The following is a 15615-nucleotide window of genomic DNA, read 5'->3' as shown; positions in this document are numbered from 1 at the left end:
AAATATTTGTCCGTCCCTGGGTGGATTTGAACCACCAACCTTTCGGTTAACAGCCGAACGCGCTAACCGATTGCGCCACAGAGACTTACTGTCTTTGTTATTTTTTGTAAAACTTTTACATTATTTTTAGCTCCTCGAAAACTTGATTAACAGCAAACAATAAAAGTTCAAAATATATGTCCGTCCCTGGGTGGATTTGAACCACCAACCTTTCGGTTAACAGCCGAACGCGCTAACCGTTTGCGCCACAGAGACTTATTGTGTTTGTTAGTTTTTGTATAACTTTTGCATTAACTTTTGCTGCTCGAAAACTTGATTAACAGCAAACAATAAAAGTTCAAAATACTTGTCCGTCCCTGGGTGGATTTGAACCACCAACCTTTCGGTTAACAGCCGAACGCGCTAACCGATTGCGCCACAGAGATTTGCTGTGTTTGTTAATTTTCGCATAACTTTTATATTATTTTTTGCTGCTCGAAAACTTGATTAAACAGCAAACAATAAAAGTTCAAAATATTTGTCCGTACCTGGGTGGATTTGAACCACCAACCTTTCCGTTAACAGCCGAACGCGCTAACCGATTGCGCCACAGAGACTTATTGTGTTTGATAGTTTTTGTATAACTTTTACATTAACTTTTGCCGCTCGAAAACTTGATTAACAGCAAACAATAAAAGTTCAAAATATTTGTCCGTCCCTGGGTGGATTTGAACCACCATCCTTTCGGTTAACAGCCGAACGCGCTAACCGATTGCGCCACAGAGACTTATTGTGTTTGATAGTTTTTGTATAACTTTTACAATAACTTTTGCCGCTCGAAAACTTGATTAACAGCAAACAATAAAAGTTCAAAATATTTGTCCGTCCCTGGGTGGATTTGAACCACCAACCTTTCGGTTAACAGCCGAACGCGCTAACCGATTGCGCCACAGAGACTTACTGTCTTTGTTATTTTTTGTAAAACTTTTACATTATTTTTAGCTGCTCGAAAACTTGATTAACAGCAAACAATAAAAGTTCAAAATATTTGTCCGTCCCTGGGTGGATTTGAACCACCAACCTTTCGGTTAACAGCCGAACGCGCTAACCGTTTGCGCCACAGAGACTTATTGTGTTTGTTAGTTTTTGTATAACTTTTGCATTAACTTTTGCTGCTCGAAAACTTGATTAACAGCAAACAATAAAAGTTCAAAATACTTGTCCGTCCCTGGGTGGATTTGAACCACCAACCTTTCGGTTAACAGCCGAACGCGCTAACCAATTGCGCCACAGAGACTTATTGTGTTTGATAGTTTTTGTATAACTTTTACATTAACTTTTGCCGCTCGAAAACTTGATTAACAGCAAACAATAAAAGTTCAAAATATTTGTCCGTCCCTGGGTGGATTTGAACCACCAACCTTTCGGTTAACAGCCGAACGCGCTAACCGATTGCGCCACAGAGACTTCCTGTCTTTGTTATTTTTTGTAAAACTTTTACATTATTTTTAGCTGCTCGAAAACTTGATTAACAGCAAACAATAAAAGTTCAAAATATTTGTCCGTCCCTGGGTGGATTTGAACCACCAACCTTTCGGTTAACAGCCGAACGCGCTAACCGATTGCGCCACAGAGACTTATTGTGTTTGTTAGTTTTTGTATAACTTTTGCATTAACTTTTGCTGCTCGAAAACTTGATTAACAGCAAACAATAAAAGTTCAAAATACTTGTCCGTCCCTGGGTGGATTTGAACCACCAACCTTTCGGTTAACAGCCGAACGCGCTAACCAATTGCGCCACAGAGACTTATTGTGTTTGATAGTTTTTGTATAACTTTTACATTAACTTTTGCCGCTCGAAAACTTGATTAACAGCAAACAATAAAAGTTCAAAATATTTGTCCGTCCCTGGGTGGATTTGAACCACCAACCTTTCGGTTAACAGCCGAACGCGCTAACCGATTGCGCCACAGAGACTTCCTGTCTTTGTTATTTTTTGTAAAACTTTTACATTATTTTTAGCTGCTCGAAAACTTGATTAACAGCAAACAATAAAAGTTCAAAATATTTGTCCGTCCCTGGGTGGATTTGAACCACCAACCTTTCGGTTAACAGCCGAACGCGCTAACCGATTGCGCCACAGAGACTTATTGTGTTTGTTAGTTTTTGTATAACTTTTACATTAACTTTTGCTGCTCGAAAACTTGATTAACAGCAAACAATAAAAGTTCAAAATATTTGTCCGTCCCTGGGTGGATTTGAACCACCAACCTTTCGGTTAACAGCCGAACGCGCTAACCGATTGCGCCACAGAGACTTACTGTCTTTGTCAATTTTTGTATAACTTTTACATTAACTTTTGCTGCTCGAAAACTTGATTAACAGCAAACAATAAAATTTCAAGATATTTGTCCCTCCCTGGGTGGATTTGAACCACCAACCTTTTGGTTAACAGCCGAACGCGCTAACCGATTGCGCCACAGAGACTTGTTGTGTTTGATAGTTTTTGTATAACTTTTACATTAACTTTTGCCGCTCGAAAACTTGATTAATAGCAAACAATAAAAGTTCAAAATATTTGTCCGTCCCTGGGTGGATTTGAACCACCAACCTTTCGGTTAACAGCCGAATGTGCTAACCGATTGCGCCACAGAGACTTATTGTGTTTGTTAGTTTTTGTATAACTTTTACATTAACGTTTGCTGCTCAAAAACTTGATTAACAGCAAACAATAAAAGTTCAAAATATTTGTCCATCCCTGGGTGGATTTGAACCACCAACCTTTCGGTTAACAGCCGAACGCGCTAACCGATTGCCCCACAGAGACTTACTGTCTTTGTCAATTTTTGTATAACTCTTACATTATTTTTTGCTGCTCGAAAACTTGATTAACAGCAAACAATAAAAGTTCAAAATATTTGTCCGTCCCTGGGTGGATTTGAACCACCAACCTTTCGGTTAACAGCCGAACGCACTAACCGATTGCGCCACAGAGACTTACTGTGTTTGCTATTTTTTGTAAAACTTTTACATTATTTTTAGCTGCTCGAAAACTTGATTAACAGCAAACAATAAAAGTTCAAAATATTTGTCCGTCCCTGGGTGGATTTGAACCACCAACCTTTCGGTTAACAGCCGAACGCGCTAACCGATTGCGCCACAGAGACTTATTGTGTTTGTTAGTTTTTGTATAACTTTTACATTATTTTTAGCTGCTCGAAAACTTGATTAACAGCAAACAATAAAAGTTCAAAATATTTGTCCGTCCCTGGGTGGATTTGAACCACCAACAGCCGAACGCGCTAACCGATTGCGCCACAGAGACTTATTGTGTTTGTTAGTTTTTGTATAACTTTTACATTAACGAGGGAGCTCAAATAAAAATAATATTGAGGTACTTTTGAATCCCGGTGTGGGTGGGAGAGTCATTTCCCAAAATATTCAACTTATTGAGGAATACTTCAATTTAGTAACAAAGCCACAGTTGGCAGAGTTTGATAATTTCCAACATGGTGTTAACGGAAGATTTTGCGCGATATAAAAAAAACAATAATTATACCCGCAAGCTACAGTGGACCCTGGGTTTTCCTAAAACGGTCAATTTACCAGAATGGATTTTTCCAGAATGGATATTTCTAGGAGTCCTAATTTGTTACCTGTTCTTTTGTGTTTCTTGTTTAAACGGATGACAGGATATGCGTCATACACACAAAGGGAAGGTCAACTGAGCTCGGAAATACGCATCCATGGGTTCGATTCAGAGAGGAAACCCTTGTTCCTTATATGTCCATGAGTTCAAATTAGGAATGATTTACAAGTAGCAAGATTTAAATGTCAATATTGGATTTATTCATTTACGTTTCCTCATCCAAAGGTCGTTTCGTTTTTAGTCAGGTTGTGCCGAACTTTCGGTAAAATAAACTCCAGAGACCCCGTTAACAATAACCCGAAAAACGCATCGGGCTTTATTCGATTTTGGGGGTTTGTTTGTTTATCTGTTGTTGGTTTTACTTATGTTTACGGGTTTGCAAGAGCTGTTTTTGAAAGCCTTTCCAAGAACACTCTTTGCTCTTTTTTAACAAGAACGTAACTGCACACACAAGTTGAAGGCCTGACGTTTCGACCCTAGCAGAGTCTTTCTCGTAAATAGAAAGACAACACAACACATATGAACATGGTTATGTATACCTTTTAGCTAGGGTCGAAACGTCAGGCAATTAACTATTTGTTTGCATTTATACCATAGGTCATTTTGTTTGGTAAGCAGTATGCAACAGTTAATTCTATGTTCTCAATTAAGTAACTGTTTACAAAGCAGTGACAATTTTGTATGGATCGGAGGGCATTATTCTATAAATTATTATAAAAACTTGTTAAATCAGCGAAATTGTCCGACGTCCTTTTGACACTTTTTGAACACCACAGTCTTTCAGAGTATTTTGTAAATTAAACCAGAGTCGAGTTTTACTTTGCATCCAGGGTCTTTTAAAAGTAGGTTGATGATTGAACAAGTTTAACTCAGATTCTTCGCTTGCCTTGAGTCAGACACAACCACAGACGATAAATTTTGTTTTTATTACTTCGCCTTAATGATAAATGAGCAAATTTAACTTCTTTTACATCTTAAGGACACGTCTGGAACGGAATCACACACGCGGGAATTAAAGTTAACCCTAATTGCTTGAGGTGTCTAAACTTTAATGAGTATTAATCAAAGTCAGGTACTTGAAAACAAAGTAAAATTAATGATAAAAGCATGTGTCATCGGTTACTTATGGCCATATCTTTCTTATTTCCTTTGTAACTTGCTTTTTTGAATAACCCGTGCTGAGAGTACGTTTGTTTTCAGTTATTTAAAACTAAACATGATCTTCTTATATAATTGAATAACTTATTCAAAATACAGGCCTTTGTGCAAAAGTAAAAGAACTTGCTTCAAACAAAATATAGTTCCATCCCTTTCGGTTAACAGCCGAACGCGCTAACCGATTAAGCCACAGAGACTTGCTGTATAGCTGGGATTTTCCTTTAAATTTCCCCCTAAATGCTGCTCTTAAAGCTTGATCAATATCAAACAATGTTAATGCAAAATATTACTCCGTCCCTGGGTGGATTTGAACCACCAACCTTTCGGTTAACAGCCGAACGCGCTAACCGATTGCGCCACAGAGACTTGCTGTGTAGCTGGATTTTTCCTGTAAATTTCCCCTAAAAGCTGCTCTTAAAGCTTGATCAATATTAAACAATATTAATTCAAAATATTACTCCGTCCCTGGGTGGATTTGAACCACCAACCTTTCGGTTAACAGCCGAACGCGCTAACCGATTGCGCCACAGAGACTTGCTGTGTGGCTGGATTTTTCCTGTAAATTTCCGCTAAAAATGCTCTTAAGGCTTGATCAATACCAAACAAAGATAATTCAAAATAGTAAACCGTCCCTGGGTGGATTTGAACCACCAACCTTTCGGTTAACAGCCGAACGCGCTAACCGATTGCGCCACAGAGACTTGCTGTGTAGCTGGATTTTTCCTGTAAATTTCCCCTAAAAGCTGCTCTTAAAGCTTGATCAATACCAAACAAAGATAATTCAAAATACTAACTCCGTCCCTGGGTGGATTTGAACCACCAACCTTTCGTTTAACAACCGAACGCGCTAACCAATTGCGCCACAGAGACTTGCTGTGTAGCTGGATCTTTCCAGTAAATTTTCCCTAAAGCTGCTCGTTAAGATTGATCAATACCAAACAAAGATAATTCAAAATATTACTCCGTCCCTGGGTGGATTTGAACCACCAACCTTTCCGTTAACAGCCGAACGCGCTAACCGATTGACACACAGAGACTTGCTGTTTAGCTTGGATTTTTCTGTAATTTTCCCCCTAAATGCTTGATCAATATCAAACAATGTTAATACAAAACATTACTCCCAGGGTGGATTTGAACCACCAACGTTTCGGTTAACAGCCGAACGCACAAACTGATTGCGCCACAGAGACTTGCTGTGTAGCTGGATTTTTTCCTGTAAATTTCCGCTAAAAATGCTCTTAAAGCTTGATCAATACCAAACCAAGATAATTCAAAATAGTAAATCGTCCCTGGGTGGATTTGAACCATCAACCTTTCGGTTAACAGCCGAACGCGCTAACCGATTGCGCCACAGAGACTTGCTGTGTAGCTGGATTTTTCCTGTAAATTTCTCCTAAAAGCTGCTCTTTAAGCTTGATCAATACCAAACAAAGATAATTCAAAATATTACTCCGTCCCTGGGTGGATTTGAACCACCAACCTTTCGGTTAACAGCCGAACGCGCTAACCGATTGCGTCACAGAGACTTGCTGTGTAGCTGGATTTTTCCAGTAAATTTTCCCTAAAAATGCTCTTAAAGCTTGATCAATACCAAACAAAGATAATTCAAAATATTACTCCGTCCCTGGGTGGATTTGAACCACCAACTTTTCGGTTAACAGCCGAACGCGCTAACCGATTGCGCCACAGAGACTTGCTGTGTAGTTGGATTTTTCCTGTTAATTTCCCCTAAAAGCTGCTCTTAAAACTTGATCAATACCAAACAAAGATAATTCAAAATATTACTCCGTCCCTGGGTGGATTTGAACCACCAACCTTTCGGTTAACAGCCGAACGCGCTAACCGATTGCGCCACAGAGACTTGCTGTGTAGCTGGATTTTTCCAGAAAATTTTCCCTAAAAATGCTCTTAAAGCTTGATCAATACCAAACAAAGATAATTCAAAATATTACTCCGTCCCTGGGTGGATTTGAACCACCAACTTTTCGTTTAACATCCGAACGCACTAACCGATTGCGCCACAAAGACTTGCTGTTTAGCTGGGATTTTCCTGTAAATTTCCCCCTAAATGCTTGATCAATATCAAACAATGTTAATACAAAACAATACTCCCTGGGTGGATTTGAACCACCAACCTTCCGGTTAACAGCCGAACGCACTAACTGATTGCGCCACAGAGACTTGCTGTGTAGCTGGATTTTTCCTGTAAATTTCCGCTAAAAATGCTCTTAAAGCTTGATCAATACCAAACAAAGATAATTCAAAATAGTAAACCGTCCCTGGGTGGATTTGAACCACCAACCTTTCGGTTAACAGCCGAACGCGCTAACCGATTGCGCCACAGAGACTACACAGCATGTAGCTGGATTTTTCCTGTAAATTTCTCCTAAAAACTGCTCTTAAAGCTTGATCAATACCAAACAAAGATAATTCAAAATATAACTCCGTCCCTGGGTGGATTTGAACCACCAACCTTTCGGTTAACAGCCGAACGCGCTAACCGATTGCGCCACAGAGACTTGCTGTGTAGATGGATCTTTCCAGTAAATTTTCGCTAAAGCTGCTCGTAAAGATTGATCAATACCAAACAAAGATAATTCAAAATATTACTCCGTCCCTGGGTGGATTTGAACCACCAACCTTTCGGTTAACAGCCGAACGCGCTAACCAATTGCGCCACAGAGACTTGCTGTGTAGCTGCATATTTCCTGTAAATTTCCCCTAAAAGCTGCTCTTAAAGCTTGATCAATATTAAACAATATTAATTCAAAATATTACTCCGTCCCTGAGTGGATTTGAACCACCAACCTTTCGGTTAACAGCCGAACACACAAACTGATTGCGCCACAGAGACTTGCTGTGTAGCTGGATTTTTTCCTGTAAATTTCCGCTAAAAATGCTCTTAAAGCTTGATCAATACCAAACCAAGATAATTCAAAATAGTAAACCGTCCCTGGGTGGATTTGAACCATCAACCTTTCGGTTAACAGCCGAACGCGCTAATCGATTGCGCCACAGAGACTTGCTGTGTAGTTGGATTTTTCCTGTAAATTTCTCCTAAAAGCTGCTCTTAAAGCTTGATCAATACCAAACAAAGATAATTCAAAATATTACTCCGTCCCTGGGTGGATTTGAACCACCAACCTTTCGGTTAACAGCCGAACGCGCTAACCGATTGCGCCACAGAGACTTGCTGTGTAGCTGGATTTTTCCAGTAAATTTTCCCTAAAAATGCTCTTAAAGCTTGATCAATACCAAACAAAGATACATCAAAATATTACTACGTCCCTGGGTGGATTTGAACCACCAACTTTTCGGTTAACAGCCGAACGCGCTAACCGATTGGGCCACAGAGACTTGCTGTGTAGTTGGATTTTTCCTGTTAATTTCCCCTAAAAGCTGCTCTTAAAACTTGATCAATACCAAACAAAGATAATTCAAAATATTACTCCGTCCCTGGGTGGATTTGAACCACCAACTTTTCGTTTAACATCCGAACGCACTAACCGATTGCGCCACAAAGACTTGCTGTTTAGCTGAGATTTTCCTGTAAATTTCACCCTAAATGCTTGATCAATATCAAACAATGTTAATACAAGACATTACTCCCTGGGTGGATTTGAACCACCAACCTTTCGGTTAACAGCCGAACGCACTAACTGATTGCGCCACAGAGACTTGCTGTGTAGCTGGATTTTTCCTGTAAATTTCCGCTAAAAATGCTCTTAAAGCTTGATCAATACCAAACAAAGATAATTCAAAATAGTAAACCGTCCCTGGGTGGATTTGAACCACCAACCTTTCGGTAAACAGCCGAACGCGCTAACCGATTGCGCCACAGAGACTACACAGCATGTAGCTGGATTTTTCCTGTAAATTTCTCCTAAAAGCTGCTCTTAAAGCTTGATCAATACCAAACAAAGATAATTCAAAATATTACTCCGTCCCTGGGTGGATTTGAACCACCAACTTTTCGGTTAACAGCCGAACGCGCTAACCGATTGGGCCACAGAGACTTGCTGTGTAGTTGGATTTTTCCTGTTAATTTCCCCTAAAAGCTGCTCTTAAAACTTGATCAATACCAAACAAAGATAATTCAAAATATTACTCCGTCCCTGGGTGGATTTGAACCACCAACTTTTCGTTTAACATCCGAACGCACTAACCGTTGGCGCCACAAAGACTTGCTGTTTAGCTGGGATTTTCCTGTAAATTTCCCCCTAAATGCTTGATCAATATCAAACAATGTTAATACAAGACATTACTCAGCATGTAGCTGGATTTTTCCTGTAAATTTCTCCTAAAAGCTGCTCTTAAAGCTTGATCAATACCAAACAAAGATAATTCAAAATATAACTCCGTCCCTGGGTGGATTTGAACCACAAACCTTTCGGTTAACAGCCGAACGCGCTAACCGATTGCGCCACAGAGACTTGCTGTGTAGCTGGATCTTTCCAGTAAATTTTCGCCAAAGCTGCTCGTAAAGATTGATCAATACCAAACAAAGATAATTCAAAATATTACTCCGTCCCTGGGTGGATTTGAACCACCAACCTTTCGGTTAACAGCCGAACGCGCTAACCAATTGCGCCACAGAGACTTGCTGTGTAGCTGCATATTTCCTGTAAATTTCCCCTAAAAGCTGCTCTTAAAGCTTGATCAATATTAAACAATATTAATTCAAAATATTACTCCGTCCCTGGGTGGATTTGAACCACCAACCTTTCGGTTAACAGCCGAACGCGCTAACCGATTGCGCCACAGAGACTTGCTGTTTAGCTGGGATTTTCCTGTAAATTTCCCCCTAAATGCTTGATCAATATCAAACAATGTTAATACAAAACATTACTCCCTGGGTGGATTTGAACCACCAACCTTTCGGTTAACAGGCGAACGCACTAACTGATTGCGCCACAGAGACTTGCTGTGTAGCTGGATTTTTCCTGTAAATTTCCGCTAAAAATGCTCTTGAAGCTTGATCAATACCAAACAAAGATAATTCAAAATAGTAAACCGTCCCTGGGTGGATTTGAACCACCAACCTTTCGGTTAACAGCCGAACGCACTAACCGATTGACACACAGAGACTTGCTGTTTAGCTTGGATTTTTCTGTAATTTTCCCCCTAAATGCTTGATCAATATCAAACAATGTTAATACAAAACATTACTCCCTGGGTGGATTTGAACGACCAACGTTTCGGTTAACAGCCGAACGCACAAACTGATTGCGCCACAGAGACTTGCTGTGTAGCTGGATTTTTTCCTGTAAATTTCCGCTAAAAATGCTCTTAAAGCTTGATCAATACCAAACCAAGATAATTCAAAATAGTAAACCGTCCCTGGGTGGATTTGAACCATCAACCTTTCGGTCAACAGCCGAACGCGCTAACCGATTGCGCCACAGAGACTTGCTGTGTAGTTGGATTTTTCCTGTAAATTTCTCCTAAAAGCTGCTCTTAAAGCTTGATCAATACCAAACAAAGATAATTCAAAATATTACTCCGTCCCTGGGTGGATTTGAACCACCAACCTTTTGGTTAACAGCCGAACACGCTAACCGATTGCGCCACAGAGACTTGCTGTGTAGCTGGATTTTTCCAGTAAATTTTCCCTAAAAATGCTCTTAAAGCTTGATCAATACCAAACAAAGATAATTCAAAATATTACTCCGTCCCTGGGTGGATTTGAACCACCAACTTTTCGGTTAACAGCCGAACGCGCTAACCGATTGCGCCACAGAGACTTGCTGTGTAGTTGGATTTTTCCTGTTAATTTCCCCTAAAAGCTGCTCTTAAAACTTGATCAATACCAAACAAAAATAATTCAAAATATTACTCCGTCCCTGGGTGGATTTGAACCACCAACCTTTCGGTTAACAGCCGAACGCGCTAACCAATTGCGCCACAGAGACTTGCTGTGTAGCTGGATTTTTCCAGTAAATTTTCCCTAAAAATGCTCTTAAAGCTTGATCAATACCAAACAAAGATAATTCAAAATATTACTCCGTCCCTGGGTGGATTTGAACCACCAACTTTTCGTTTAACATCCGAACGCACTTACCGATAGCGCCACAAAGACTTGCTGTTTAGCTGGGATTTTCCTGTAAATTTCCCCCTAAATGCTTGATCAATATCAAACAATGTTAATACAAAACATTACTCCCTGGGTGGATTTGAACCACCAACCTTTCGGTTAGCAGCCGAACGCACTAACTGATTGCGCCACAGAGACTTGCTGTGTAGCTGGATTTTTCCTGTAAATTTCCGCTAAAAATGCTCTTAAAGCTTGATCAATACCAAACAAAGATAATTCAAAATAGTAAACCGTCCCTGGGTGGATTTGAACCACCAACCTTTCGGTTAACAGCCGAACGCGCTAACCGATTGCGCCACAGAGACTACACAGCATGTAGCTGGATTTTTCCTGTAAATTTCTCCTAAAAGCTGCTCTTAAAGCTTGATCAATACCAAACAAAGATAATTCAAAATATAACTCCGTCCCTGGGTGGATTTGAACCACCAACCTTTCGGTTAACAGCCGAACGCGCTAACCGATTGCGCCACAGAGACTTGCTGTGTAGCTGGATCTTTCCAGTAAATTTTCGCTAAAGCTGCTCGTAAAGATTGATCAATACCAAACAAAGATAATTCAAAATATTACTCCGTCCCTGGGTGGATTTGAACCACCAACCTTTCGGTTAACAGCCGAACGCGCTAACCAATTGCGCCACAGAGACTTGCTGTGTAGCTGCATATTTCCTGTAAATTTCCCCTAAAAGCTGCTCTTAAAGCTTGATCAATATTAAACAATATTAATTCAAAATATTACTCCGTCCCTGGGTGGATTTGAACCACCAACCTTTCGGTTAACAGCCGAACGCGCTAACCGATTGCGCCACAGAGACTTGCTGTGTAGCTGGATTTTTCCTGTAAATTTCCGCTAAAAATGCTCTTGAAGCTTGATCAATACCAAACAAAGATAATTCAAAATAGTAAACCGTCCCTGGGTGGATTTGAACCACCAACCTTTCGGTTAACAGCCGAACGCGCTAACCGATTGCGCCACAGAGACTTGCTGTGTAGCTGGATTTTTCCAGTAAATTTTCCCTAAAAATGCTCTTAAAGCTTGATCAATACCAAACAAAGATAATTCAAAATATTACTCCGTCCCTGGGTGGATTTGAACCACCAACTTTTCGGTTAACAGCCGAACGCACTAACCGATTGCGCCACAGAGACTTGCTGTGTACTTTTACTTTTCTTTACATTTCCCTGAGAAGTTTCAAAATCTTATGGTTCAAATGAGAACAGAAACAAGTTAATGGATGAGACCCAAGTTGGTTCTGAAAGGGGTCCGCGCGAAAACAGGTTATTTTTGGTAAGTCAGCAGCACAGGCTCAAAAGAGTGTTTCGAATTAAGAGAGAACTATCATATATCGTCATAAGGAAAAACACCGTCCCTTTCATTTTAAAAATACAACTTCTGGAAAGAAAAAGTAGTACATCTGAATGACTCTTAATATTTTTCGGAATCATTCCTAGGTTTTTATACTAATAAACACGGTAATACAATCAGGGTGTTTAAGTCAGTCTCAATCAACGATCTGTGTTTGTTTAGCAGTTTGCTGCAATCAAAGACGGGCTCAGATTGACTTATGGAAGGATGTCACTGTCGGCAACAAAAATAAGGGAGTTCGTTTTGAAAACAGGAGACACACAAAACGTGTGGGTAAATTTATATGAATGACGATTGAAAAGCGAGGAAGCATGGTTCCCATTCCTCACATTCTGATGGTGTGTTTAAACCCTCCGTGGGACCAGAGCGTCCCTCCTCAGTGCCTACCACTCTATCCTGGCCCCCGTCTACCCCAAGGCACTCGCAGTCACACAGCCCCTCAACCCCTAAATTCCTCTTGTTTGGTCTTGAGATATTTGTAAATGGTGTTATTACGCACTTCCCTATAGGCCCGGGGTAGGAAACAGTTGATAACGTCTTAATGAGTAAAGGCGTAAGCGTGTCTCCTTTTGTTTTACAAAACGGCATTCTTGAATATATCAATGGGTTCACCTTTATTAATGAAGACAACTAGGTCATGAATAATTCATTATGTCATTAACGCAAGGCAAGAAACTAGTCTCTTTTCGTGACAAGTACTTGAAACTATCACACATGACGTGCGGTTTGGGATGTACTCTCGACACAAACCAAGGGCCAAGCCTGTCTTCACTGAACCTAACTATGTCTTAATTACGATGGGCACCATGCATATTATGACAAAAGATAAGTAGCATAATGAGTATGTCTCATTACTTATCTTGAAGTGTTGATAGGTCACAGATTTATCCTTGTTAGAAAAATCAAGAAGGGTGGAGGAGAAATTACCACGGAATAATTTCACAGAGTAACTTTTTATTTTTCAATGGAGGGTGCTACAAGCAACTGTTGACGTGAACCGAAAGCAATTTTGACGATTTAAGTGAACACCGAAGCAATTTCCTACTAGTACTGAGAGTTTAAATACATGTCTTTTAACAATAGAAGGGAGTGTCACCTAACATTGGTAATTGATTTATAAAAACGGAAAAGGTTTTCAAATTTATTTGTGGTAGACCGGTATAGGTGGGGTCAATAATTCAGCTCAGAACAGTGGCGTAACCAGGGTGGGGCGGTTGCCCCTCCCCCGCCACCAGGCCCCGCTTAGAATCCTATCCCAAAATGAGATCGCAAAACATGCCCCCAAAAATGAATGGATCAATACATGAATTATAGCCCCTGGGCAAATCTCAACATAATTCGACTAGAGAGAAAGAAAGATGATATCCCACTTCCTTAGAACGAAATATCAGCCAAAAACATGAATGTCAAAGACGGAACGCAAACAAATTGACATTTCCCATCCCCCTTGATGAGCTCAGAGGGTATACTAGGGTATCTTACCCCGACAAGGTTCACGCTTGACTTGTGAGATGAGAGAAGTCTCCCCCTGCTCCATCCCCTCTAGGCCTAAAGGAAAAGTAGAAGTCCGTCATGGAAATTTGGAACGTATCATATTAAGGGAGGTATAGTACAACATTAATGACAAAATGGGAAATGCCCATTTGTTTGCGTTCCGTCTTTGACATCCATATTTTTGGCTTTTTTTAATTGTATGTTTTATTCATTTTCGTTTTAGCTCCTGCTTCATTGTTTTAAAAGTTGCTCTCTGTACCAATTTTATTTTGGCTGTTGATGTTTTTAGTCTATTCGTGTTTGGCTATGGTTTTTTTGTTTTAAACTGTTGTCCCTTCCTCCTGTTGTTACGGTGTTTTGTTGTGGGTGTTGTTTTTGCAATAATCTGGATTTGCTTTTGTTTTAATGTTTTCTAATGTGTGTTTTTTAAATGTTTGAGTGCAATCTCCTCTTTATATCATATACATGTAATTATATTTTTATCGTTGGCAGGGTCTGGTTTTACACATCTCTTGATGACAGTTTTTATACATGTTACGTGCTGAGGTGCTATAGTTTTTGAGAAATGAGTAAAACAATGTCATGAAAATAATTTTCGTCTCATGAGACGAAAATTATTTTAATCATTTACAAACGTATTTTCATGACATTGTTTTACTCATTTCTCAAAAACTACAGCACCTCAGTGAGTGAAATTTGAAGGCAAGCTTTCCACTATCGATATCTTCAAACCCTGTAAGTTAAATGTAAATCTATGGACATATACTATAGTCTATAGTACCCAAATCTTTTAAAGGGAAGGTACACGTTTGGTAATTACTCAAAACAAATATTAACATAATAACTGACTTGCTAATGATCATTGGGGAGCTGCTGATAGTATAAAACATTGTGGGAAACGATTCACTCTGAAGTAACGTAGTTTTTGAGAAAGAGGTAATGTCTCACTGACTAATAAAATACTTCCAGATAGAAGTCTTTTATTATTATCTGAAAGCACACAAATTCGTCCATCAAGGGTGTTTTTTCTTTCATCATCATCTCGCAACTTCGATGACCAATTGAACCCAAATTTTCACAGGCTTGTTATTTTATTATTATCATGGGATACACCAAGTGAGAAGACTGGTCTTTGACCATTACCAAACGTGTACCTTTCCTTTAACAGCCGAACGCGCTAACCGATTGCGCCACAGAGACTTGCTGTTTGGCTAATATTTTCTGTAACTTTCACAAAAATTCACTTGTCAAGCTTGATTAATATCCAAACAATAATACCTGGGTGGATTTGAACCACCAACCTTTCGGTTAACAGCCGAACGCGCTAACCGATTGCGCCACAGAGACTTGCTGTTTGGCTAATATTTTCTGTAACTTTCCAACAAATATTGCTCGTAAAGATTGAGAAATATTAAACAATAAAAATTCAAAATATTATTGCGTCCCTGGGTGGATTTGAACCACCAACCTTTCGGTTAACAGCCGAACGCGCTAACCGATTGCGCCACAGAGACTTGATGTTTGGCTAATATTTTCTGTAACTTTCCCGCAAAAGCTGCTCGTAAAGATTGAGAAATATTAAACAATAAAAGTTCAAAATATTAATTTGTCTGTCCCTGTGTAGATTTGAACCACCAACCTTTCGGTTAAAGGGACACACCGGCCGAATTGGGCTATTTGGGCTACAAAATAGACTAAGAAATGAATTCAGCAGTCTTCCAGGAATGAAGAAGAACAGTCCATACAAAAAATCATCAAATTTGTCCGTTTTTGAGCATTTTAAAACAAAAACTTAGGTCGCGTGATTGTTCTAACCAAAAAGTGGTACAAACAATCACGTGACCTTCCGGGCTAGTTTTACTTCCAGCTGTCAAAAAGT

At 39.7% G+C, this 15615-nt stretch overlaps 51 non-coding genes across 51 annotated transcripts; all 51 read right to left on the bottom strand.

Moving 5' to 3' along the window:
* Positions 1-11: 11 nt before the first annotated feature.
* Positions 12-85, bottom strand: Trnan-guu. The gene has a single exon. It is a non-coding gene; the product is annotated as a tRNA-Asn (tRNA).
* A 96-nt stretch (positions 86-181) lies between these two features.
* Positions 182-255, bottom strand: Trnan-guu. The gene has a single exon. It is a non-coding gene; the product is annotated as a tRNA-Asn (tRNA).
* Positions 256-351: 96 nt separating this feature from the next.
* Trnan-guu lies at positions 352-425 on the bottom strand. Its single transcript has one exon. It is a non-coding gene; the product is annotated as a tRNA-Asn (tRNA).
* A 97-nt stretch (positions 426-522) lies between these two features.
* Trnan-guu lies at positions 523-596 on the bottom strand. Its single transcript has one exon. It is a non-coding gene; the product is annotated as a tRNA-Asn (tRNA).
* Positions 597-692: 96 nt separating this feature from the next.
* On the bottom strand, positions 693-766 carry Trnan-guu. Its single transcript has one exon. It is a non-coding gene; the product is annotated as a tRNA-Asn (tRNA).
* A 96-nt stretch (positions 767-862) lies between these two features.
* Positions 863-936, bottom strand: Trnan-guu. Its single transcript has one exon. It is a non-coding gene; the product is annotated as a tRNA-Asn (tRNA).
* Positions 937-1032: 96 nt separating this feature from the next.
* Positions 1033-1106, bottom strand: Trnan-guu. The gene has a single exon. It is a non-coding gene; the product is annotated as a tRNA-Asn (tRNA).
* Positions 1107-1202: 96 nt separating this feature from the next.
* Positions 1203-1276, bottom strand: Trnan-guu. The gene has a single exon. It is a non-coding gene; the product is annotated as a tRNA-Asn (tRNA).
* Positions 1277-1372: 96 nt separating this feature from the next.
* Trnan-guu lies at positions 1373-1446 on the bottom strand. Its single transcript has one exon. It is a non-coding gene; the product is annotated as a tRNA-Asn (tRNA).
* A 96-nt stretch (positions 1447-1542) lies between these two features.
* On the bottom strand, positions 1543-1616 carry Trnan-guu. The gene has a single exon. It is a non-coding gene; the product is annotated as a tRNA-Asn (tRNA).
* Positions 1617-1712: 96 nt separating this feature from the next.
* On the bottom strand, positions 1713-1786 carry Trnan-guu. Its single transcript has one exon. It is a non-coding gene; the product is annotated as a tRNA-Asn (tRNA).
* Positions 1787-1882: 96 nt separating this feature from the next.
* On the bottom strand, positions 1883-1956 carry Trnan-guu. The gene has a single exon. It is a non-coding gene; the product is annotated as a tRNA-Asn (tRNA).
* A 96-nt stretch (positions 1957-2052) lies between these two features.
* Trnan-guu lies at positions 2053-2126 on the bottom strand. The gene has a single exon. It is a non-coding gene; the product is annotated as a tRNA-Asn (tRNA).
* Positions 2127-2222: 96 nt separating this feature from the next.
* Trnan-guu lies at positions 2223-2296 on the bottom strand. Its single transcript has one exon. It is a non-coding gene; the product is annotated as a tRNA-Asn (tRNA).
* A 96-nt stretch (positions 2297-2392) lies between these two features.
* Trnan-guu lies at positions 2393-2466 on the bottom strand. The gene has a single exon. It is a non-coding gene; the product is annotated as a tRNA-Asn (tRNA).
* Positions 2467-2562: 96 nt separating this feature from the next.
* Positions 2563-2636, bottom strand: Trnan-guu. The gene has a single exon. It is a non-coding gene; the product is annotated as a tRNA-Asn (tRNA).
* Positions 2637-2732: 96 nt separating this feature from the next.
* Trnan-guu lies at positions 2733-2806 on the bottom strand. Its single transcript has one exon. It is a non-coding gene; the product is annotated as a tRNA-Asn (tRNA).
* Positions 2807-2902: 96 nt separating this feature from the next.
* Positions 2903-2976, bottom strand: Trnan-guu. The gene has a single exon. It is a non-coding gene; the product is annotated as a tRNA-Asn (tRNA).
* Positions 2977-3072: 96 nt separating this feature from the next.
* Positions 3073-3146, bottom strand: Trnan-guu. The gene has a single exon. It is a non-coding gene; the product is annotated as a tRNA-Asn (tRNA).
* A 1932-nt stretch (positions 3147-5078) lies between these two features.
* Trnan-guu lies at positions 5079-5152 on the bottom strand. The gene has a single exon. It is a non-coding gene; the product is annotated as a tRNA-Asn (tRNA).
* Positions 5153-5246: 94 nt separating this feature from the next.
* Trnan-guu lies at positions 5247-5320 on the bottom strand. The gene has a single exon. It is a non-coding gene; the product is annotated as a tRNA-Asn (tRNA).
* Positions 5321-5413: 93 nt separating this feature from the next.
* On the bottom strand, positions 5414-5487 carry Trnan-guu. Its single transcript has one exon. It is a non-coding gene; the product is annotated as a tRNA-Asn (tRNA).
* A 95-nt stretch (positions 5488-5582) lies between these two features.
* Positions 5583-5656, bottom strand: Trnan-guu. The gene has a single exon. It is a non-coding gene; the product is annotated as a tRNA-Asn (tRNA).
* A 414-nt stretch (positions 5657-6070) lies between these two features.
* Positions 6071-6144, bottom strand: Trnan-guu. The gene has a single exon. It is a non-coding gene; the product is annotated as a tRNA-Asn (tRNA).
* Positions 6145-6238: 94 nt separating this feature from the next.
* Positions 6239-6312, bottom strand: Trnan-guu. The gene has a single exon. It is a non-coding gene; the product is annotated as a tRNA-Asn (tRNA).
* A 93-nt stretch (positions 6313-6405) lies between these two features.
* Positions 6406-6479, bottom strand: Trnan-guu. The gene has a single exon. It is a non-coding gene; the product is annotated as a tRNA-Asn (tRNA).
* A 94-nt stretch (positions 6480-6573) lies between these two features.
* Trnan-guu lies at positions 6574-6647 on the bottom strand. Its single transcript has one exon. It is a non-coding gene; the product is annotated as a tRNA-Asn (tRNA).
* A 413-nt stretch (positions 6648-7060) lies between these two features.
* Positions 7061-7134, bottom strand: Trnan-guu. The gene has a single exon. It is a non-coding gene; the product is annotated as a tRNA-Asn (tRNA).
* A 97-nt stretch (positions 7135-7231) lies between these two features.
* Positions 7232-7305, bottom strand: Trnan-guu. The gene has a single exon. It is a non-coding gene; the product is annotated as a tRNA-Asn (tRNA).
* A 93-nt stretch (positions 7306-7398) lies between these two features.
* On the bottom strand, positions 7399-7472 carry Trnan-guu. Its single transcript has one exon. It is a non-coding gene; the product is annotated as a tRNA-Asn (tRNA).
* Positions 7473-7734: 262 nt separating this feature from the next.
* On the bottom strand, positions 7735-7808 carry Trnan-guu. Its single transcript has one exon. It is a non-coding gene; the product is annotated as a tRNA-Asn (tRNA).
* Positions 7809-7902: 94 nt separating this feature from the next.
* Positions 7903-7976, bottom strand: Trnan-guu. The gene has a single exon. It is a non-coding gene; the product is annotated as a tRNA-Asn (tRNA).
* Positions 7977-8069: 93 nt separating this feature from the next.
* On the bottom strand, positions 8070-8143 carry Trnan-guu. The gene has a single exon. It is a non-coding gene; the product is annotated as a tRNA-Asn (tRNA).
* A 414-nt stretch (positions 8144-8557) lies between these two features.
* Positions 8558-8631, bottom strand: Trnan-guu. Its single transcript has one exon. It is a non-coding gene; the product is annotated as a tRNA-Asn (tRNA).
* A 97-nt stretch (positions 8632-8728) lies between these two features.
* Positions 8729-8802, bottom strand: Trnan-guu. The gene has a single exon. It is a non-coding gene; the product is annotated as a tRNA-Asn (tRNA).
* Positions 8803-9145: 343 nt separating this feature from the next.
* Positions 9146-9219, bottom strand: Trnan-guu. The gene has a single exon. It is a non-coding gene; the product is annotated as a tRNA-Asn (tRNA).
* A 93-nt stretch (positions 9220-9312) lies between these two features.
* Positions 9313-9386, bottom strand: Trnan-guu. Its single transcript has one exon. It is a non-coding gene; the product is annotated as a tRNA-Asn (tRNA).
* A 94-nt stretch (positions 9387-9480) lies between these two features.
* Trnan-guu lies at positions 9481-9554 on the bottom strand. The gene has a single exon. It is a non-coding gene; the product is annotated as a tRNA-Asn (tRNA).
* A 567-nt stretch (positions 9555-10121) lies between these two features.
* On the bottom strand, positions 10122-10195 carry Trnan-guu. The gene has a single exon. It is a non-coding gene; the product is annotated as a tRNA-Asn (tRNA).
* A 94-nt stretch (positions 10196-10289) lies between these two features.
* On the bottom strand, positions 10290-10363 carry Trnan-guu. Its single transcript has one exon. It is a non-coding gene; the product is annotated as a tRNA-Asn (tRNA).
* A 93-nt stretch (positions 10364-10456) lies between these two features.
* Trnan-guu lies at positions 10457-10530 on the bottom strand. Its single transcript has one exon. It is a non-coding gene; the product is annotated as a tRNA-Asn (tRNA).
* Positions 10531-10624: 94 nt separating this feature from the next.
* On the bottom strand, positions 10625-10698 carry Trnan-guu. The gene has a single exon. It is a non-coding gene; the product is annotated as a tRNA-Asn (tRNA).
* Positions 10699-10944: 246 nt separating this feature from the next.
* Positions 10945-11018, bottom strand: Trnas-gcu. The gene has a single exon. It is a non-coding gene; the product is annotated as a tRNA-Ser (tRNA).
* A 93-nt stretch (positions 11019-11111) lies between these two features.
* On the bottom strand, positions 11112-11185 carry Trnan-guu. The gene has a single exon. It is a non-coding gene; the product is annotated as a tRNA-Asn (tRNA).
* Positions 11186-11282: 97 nt separating this feature from the next.
* Trnan-guu lies at positions 11283-11356 on the bottom strand. The gene has a single exon. It is a non-coding gene; the product is annotated as a tRNA-Asn (tRNA).
* A 93-nt stretch (positions 11357-11449) lies between these two features.
* Positions 11450-11523, bottom strand: Trnan-guu. The gene has a single exon. It is a non-coding gene; the product is annotated as a tRNA-Asn (tRNA).
* Positions 11524-11617: 94 nt separating this feature from the next.
* Positions 11618-11691, bottom strand: Trnan-guu. Its single transcript has one exon. It is a non-coding gene; the product is annotated as a tRNA-Asn (tRNA).
* A 93-nt stretch (positions 11692-11784) lies between these two features.
* Positions 11785-11858, bottom strand: Trnan-guu. The gene has a single exon. It is a non-coding gene; the product is annotated as a tRNA-Asn (tRNA).
* A 93-nt stretch (positions 11859-11951) lies between these two features.
* Positions 11952-12025, bottom strand: Trnan-guu. Its single transcript has one exon. It is a non-coding gene; the product is annotated as a tRNA-Asn (tRNA).
* Positions 12026-15009: 2984 nt separating this feature from the next.
* On the bottom strand, positions 15010-15083 carry Trnan-guu. Its single transcript has one exon. It is a non-coding gene; the product is annotated as a tRNA-Asn (tRNA).
* A 93-nt stretch (positions 15084-15176) lies between these two features.
* On the bottom strand, positions 15177-15250 carry Trnan-guu. The gene has a single exon. It is a non-coding gene; the product is annotated as a tRNA-Asn (tRNA).
* Between the last annotated feature and the right edge of the window lie 365 nt (positions 15251-15615).

This window comes from Asterias rubens, chromosome 3 (genome assembly GCF_902459465.1).
Source record: "Asterias rubens chromosome 3, eAstRub1.3, whole genome shotgun sequence".
Taxonomy (NCBI): Eukaryota; Metazoa; Echinodermata; class Asteroidea; order Forcipulatida; family Asteriidae; genus Asterias; species Asterias rubens.
Note: the sequence above shows the minus strand (reverse complement) of the source record. Positions and strands in the feature narration are given on the sequence as shown.